Here is a 5,999-nt window from a genome sequence, read left to right on the forward strand (position 1 = left end):
AGAATGATACTAAATCTTAATGTGGTTCATGCCACATAATATATTTCCAAAGGCAATACATATATAAACATGTAATACAAATCTCAGTAGTTGTCACAGAACAGGAAATTATTTCTTTATGCAAAATGATATTTTAAATAATTTCTAAATTGGACTACATCAAAATAAAAATTTTATTCATCAAATGGCACAGTAAAGCATGCCAAGAGAAGCAACAGAATGGGAGAAAATAGTGATCTCACACCTAACCAAACTTATTTTTAAAAATTATTTTAAAACACAGGGTCTAACTAGCTCATGATCCTCCTACCTCCACCTCCCAAGTAGTAAATAAATATTTTTAATTAGCAAAAACAAAGACCTTATAAAAAAAAAAAAGTAGACAAGATGCTTGAACAGATACTTAAGATGGGAAATTTCTAAATGTTCAATAGATGTATGAAACATGCTTAATATCTTTAGTAAATGGGAAAAATACAAAATAAGACATCAAATAAAGAAAACTAAAAAGTACCAGTAGGGACCAGCAGGTGGCACAAGGGTTATGTTGCTGGACTCCCACATAGTTGACCATGGTTCAAGTCCAGGACCCAGAGGCTTAAAACTCACGCCTGGCAAGTATTGCATGCAGGCTCAAGACCTTGAGAGGAGAATGGAGAAGAAGGGATTGCAGCGTGGCCATCCCCCCTGAGGGGTCATTTCTCACTTTCTGTCTCTCTGGTAAGTGCCCTACAGGTAAAATCTCTCTTAACAAAATAAAAGTACCAGTAAACATGCAAAACAACTGAACTCTCAGAACTAAAGTTACACACATTTTGGGAAATGGAAAATACATGATATGAAAGAATTATATATATATACATTACATATAATTAAAATATACATTACATATAATATACAGTAATACTACAATCTCCTTGCACATGACAAAGGGATAAACTCAAAGAACGGCACACATATATGTACTATGATAAGAGCTCATAAGTCCAAACATTTGAAACCAAGGGGGAGAAGGCTGGAAGTCATCATGGAAAAGATGAATGGGAAAGCATAGGGGAAGTGGTTTCTAGAGGTTAGCCATATTCTAAGTCTTATAGGTCTAATTAAAACAAATAGTATAGGGACCAGCAGTTAGTGTAATGGTTATGTCGGTGGACTCCCATGTAGTTGACCACGGTTTGCATCTCAGGCCCGGTGGCTTAAAACTCACGCCAGGCGCATGTGCGTGCGTGCTCACGCCAGGAGCATGTGCATGTATGCCCAAGGTCCCGAGAGGAGAATGGAGGAGAGGGACTGCAGCGTGGCCATCTCCCCCGGGGGGTGATTTCTCGCTTTCTATCTCTCTGTTTCTCTCTGTCTGTTGAGCGTACGCGACCTATAGCAAAAACTTCTCCCAAAAAAACCCAAATAGTATGAAACATAATATACGTTACATGAAATTGACATGTGATATATCACACATATGCATGTTTTTGCTTTGTTTAAATTTAGCTACAGGCCATGTGTACTTGCTGGAGAGACAGAGAAAAATGGGGGGGCAGGGGAAGTATCCCCTGGGAAAAATTGACAATACCACAATCCCTTCTTTATTATCCTCCTGGGGTTTTGCACATGCACAAACAAGTCTGGCATGGTTTTCAAGGTGCCACGTCCAGGGTTTGAACTTCACAGTCAGCTATGTGGGATGTAGCTGCCTTCACCACCACATCACCTACTTGGCCCTTCACAGGTGCTTAAAAATTATGTAGAATATATGAAAAAATGTAGGAATATATAGAAAATTTAAAAAAAATAGAAAATATGTAGAATATATGAAAGTATGTAGACTATATGAGAAAATAAAAATTTATAGAGGAACATGAAAAGACTTTATTACACACACCATATACAGAGATTAAGAAAACTCACCTTTACAAAGATGATCATTTTCCCAAAATTCACTTATAATGATATCCCATCAAAATTCCAGTAAGTTTTCTTTTCATGGAAAAATGGACCAAGAAATTCTTCAGTTTATCGAGAACACAAAATACATATACATAATTAGGTAAACAATTTCTGAATTAAGGCAATGAAAGTAACTAATATTACAAGTAAAATATCATGAAACCAAATTACAGTAAAATAGACAAAGACCAAGGGACCATAATATACCAAAACCCATAGATAAATTCATACTAAAATAGGAATTGTTGGGCCAGCCTATGGCTGGTGATTAAAGCAGCAGGATCCCACAAGGATGACTCCATGGCTCAAGTCTCAGATTTAATGTCTTGAGAAATATGCTGGGTGTGTTTGCATCTGTTCCCAGAATCCTGAAAGGAGAGAGACATGGAGGAGTAGGGATTGTGGAATGACTACTCCCCTTGGGAAGTACCTTATCATTTCCTTTGTCTCTCTCCAGTGATAAGCACACATGTTTTCTGGCAAAATTATAAAATAAAAAAATTTTAAAAAGAAACAAGAATTGTTTATTTACAGTAAGTGGCATTTAAGAATAAAGAGACAGATGTAAATTCAACTATGTGAATTATATTAACTGTACATCAATTAAATAATATAATCAAAGGTACAAACGGTCACACTGAATTCAAGAAAACATACACACTTTAATTTCAAAGATACAAACAGTCTGATAACTAAAAAATGGAAAACACATGTAAAAAGAACCATAACAGAGTGACATTAGCTGGACATCATATTTTATCATTATGAAATCATACTTTTATTAAAACTGTAATGAAATAAAATTATTACAAATAAATACGGACATTTTACAAAGATAAAAAGGTCAGGGGGACAGCAGGTGGCATGGTGGTTAAGGGTGCTGGACTCCCACATGGCTGACATGGATTGAGTCCCAGACCTGGAGGCTTGTAATCTCACTCCCTCCCCCCTTTTCTCTGTTTGTATCTCTCTCTGGAAATAGTAAATAATAAAAAATAAAGTTAAATAATTTTTTAAAAAAGAAAGATACAAGGGTCAATGCAAACATGACAACAATTAGAGATAACATGCACCTAGCAAAAAAGCCCCACATTAAACAAACAAACAAAAAAAAAGGTAAGGAAAAGGTATACTCTCCTAATATTCGAAGACATCCATATCCAGCTTTCAATAATTAGCAGAAGAACTATGCAAAAGACAGGAAAGAATAAGGAGAACTTGAACAAAAAACAACTTTAAACTCACGCCAGGTATGTGTGCATGCAGGCCCAAAATCCTAGGAAGAGAACGGAAGAGAAATGACTGTGGCATGGCCATCTCCCAGAGTGATTTCTCACTTTCTCTCTGTCTCTGAATGCACACACCCTATAGCAAAAATCTCTTTCTCAAAAATAAAATAAAATAAAATAAAATAAAAAACAGCTTCAGTAAATTAAGAAGACTGAAATTTTACCAAATCCGATCTCTAATCACAGCAGATTTAAAACTCATAATCAGTAACAGAAGAATATTTGAGAGGTTGACAAAAATGGACAAACTTATTCTCAAATAGCCAGTAGGTCATAGAAGAAATCACATGAGAAAACATTTTGAGATGAATGAAAATAAAAATACAATATACGAATATTAAAGACTAAAGAGATGCAGCTTAGCTGGAAATTTATAGTTGTATTGTCAATACTTTAAAACGAATTTCCTTAAGAAATTGAAATAAAGGAGAAACTAAATAAATCTCCCGAAAATAAAACAAAAAGGAAGAAATAATAAAGACTAGAGTTGAAAAGATAGAGTACTGAGAAAGTGGTGCTCCCTGACTGCTGCCATCAAAAATCCTGAGGTGGGACCATGGGAAGTGGGAAGCAACCACTCTGCCCACCAAGACTCCCAAATTCTGTGCCCAGTGATACCTCTCACGTTTAATACTGGGCCTTATTTAGTCCTGATTCTTCTAGGAGCTTGGTCTTTCCACACCCCTAGAGAGCTTTGGGGACAGTATGGGGGTCAGCACAGACTCCAGGAGGCACTTCCTAGAAAGAGGGATTGGGACAGAGACAAGGCTAGGTTTTCAGTCTGGAGGGACTGTGAAGTTCTCCTGGGACTTAAGGCAGAGACGGGGCTTTTCCAAGCTCCCATGAGTTTTTACAGCTTGGGTTTCAGTTGCTGTAGAATGTTTACAGTACTCTTATTATTTTCCTGGATTGGTGAAAAACATTAATGAAAATCAATATTTGGAGCATTCTACTTTTGAGTTCTCCTAAGCCGTCACCTCTGAGGTTTCCATTTCTGTTTACTAGAATATCTTATTCTGGTGGGATTTTCATTTTAACTCTATTCTCCAGGCTCCCTTTCTGGAACCATGGTGCCACTAACATTAATGTTCTAGACTTGTATTAGAGATGTGTTAACTGTTTTTCTATGAAAGCCCTCTCTACTATTTAACATTTCCTAGGGTCTTGCTGATCCATCTCAATCTTACCACCTTCTGCCTTCTGTAAGTTCTCCCAAACCTCCAAATGGCATCCAGTGGTTAACTACTTCAGGAGAAGGTAACATGACCGAAATTTTGTCCACGTGAGGAAGTAGGAACAGTAATTACTTGGGCCATGGAAAACTAAAAATCTTTCCCTTTCCAGACTCTTTTGCCTCTGCTCTGAAGCACTAGTACAGAGGTCAGGTCATAGGGGTATTCTTTCATGTGAGATTCCGATGCAAAAGGTGCCCTCCTTTTAACGTTGTAACACTGACTTTAATCCAAAGAAAACAGTACCATCATCAAGTATTCCAAGCTCCCTAAGAGAAATCACTGTCCCTGAAGGCTGGGATTTGTCTTTGCATAAAATTCTTTAAACTTACACAGGAGTGCTAGACAGGCCACACAAGTGCAGAAGGGAACCAGAAGCTTCACCTCTTTAAACAAACCAAGACAATCCACAAACACAACTGCCTCAGTAAGCTGTTCTCTGTAAAAAATCCAGTACTTCTGCAGGAACCTGTATTTTACTAGCATTAAAAATACGCTATTACAGATAGGTAAACGGAGTGAGATACAGGGCAGCGATGGGCTCCTGTGGCAGAGGTGGAAAACAAACTCACTGCTGACTGCCCCCCTCCCGCCCGACCCACCAGGCTCCAGCTGTCTACGGAGCTCTCTCCCTCATCCTCTTCCCTCCGCACCCCGTGGTCATCTTGGATTGGATCACCCAGATTCTGGAGCTTCTGCAACTCCTTTGTACACCTAAAGCACAAGCCCACTTCTTCTTTTTTTTTTTTTTTTTTTAGAGAGTTTTTTTTTCGCTGTAGGGCGCGTGCGCTCGCCAGACAGAGACATAGAGACAGAAAGCGAGAAATCACCCCCCCCAGGGGGATGGTCACGTCGCAATCCCTTCTCCTCCATTCTCCTCTCAAGCACAAATTCACTTCTGACCAAACCATTTTTGAATGCAAAGCCCAGCTCACCTCTTTTCCCGCCCTGGACCTGCAAGCTCAGCTCTCGCTCTCCGGAAAACGGCCCAAACCGGGGCTGCACATTCCGTCAGGAGCCACACCTCCCCCACCTGGCATCCACCCACGTTCCTACTCCCACCAAGAAAGGGTCCCTTGCACTCCCAGTGTCCCCCAAGAACCACAACAGCTTCTTTCACTCTCAAAGTTACCTTCAGAAACAAATTTCACTCCACGTCCTGCAGAGAACTTTCAGAAGAGCTGCCCTTCCATCCCCAACACAGCGAAATCAGTGGAGGTGCACATGCGCAGAAAGAACCCGGAAGAGCCGTCTTCGCTGTCCTGCACTGATGACGTCACAGGCGGAGAGACTACATTTCCCATGAGGCTCTGCGATTCTGTGTAGGCACCAAGGGTGAGTTCATGTGCTCTCTCAGCAGAGCGTCTTGTTACCAGGAGATCAAGACCTGGTGGGGGGTGGAATGGTCTCTATGCAGGTGACTGAGAGGTATGATTCTGGTTCTTTATCAAATTCTGGGTTGACATTTCGGTTGACATTTCGGGGATAATGCAACAATTCGCATGCGGGTTACTTAATGATTTTTTTTCTT

The 5,999-nt window shown here is 39.6% G+C and overlaps 1 protein-coding gene across 3 annotated transcripts in view; it reads right to left on the reverse strand.

Annotated features, from left to right (window-relative positions):
- LOC102487553 (zinc finger protein 25) overlaps positions 1 to 5,694 on the reverse strand; it is a 27,904-nt gene extending 22,210 nt beyond the window's left edge. The window contains exons 1-2 of one of the 3 annotated variants that reach the window (XM_027767748.1): positions 5,601 to 5,694; positions 1,909 to 2,006 (exon numbers count right to left, since the gene is read on the reverse strand). The gene's annotated coding sequence lies outside the window, so the exon portion shown is untranslated. Of the gene's footprint in view, positions 1 to 1,908; positions 2,019 to 5,600 lie in introns of those variants that run through there. The other 2 variants (XM_014583692.2, XM_014583693.2) reach the window with 2 other exon arrangements.
- Positions 5,695 to 5,999: the final 305 nt, after the last annotated feature.

Source organism: Tupaia chinensis, unplaced genomic scaffold, assembly GCF_000334495.1.
Source record: "Tupaia chinensis unplaced genomic scaffold, TupChi_1.0 Scaffold144576_1, whole genome shotgun sequence".
NCBI classification, from domain to species: Eukaryota; Metazoa; Chordata; class Mammalia; order Scandentia; family Tupaiidae; genus Tupaia; species Tupaia belangeri.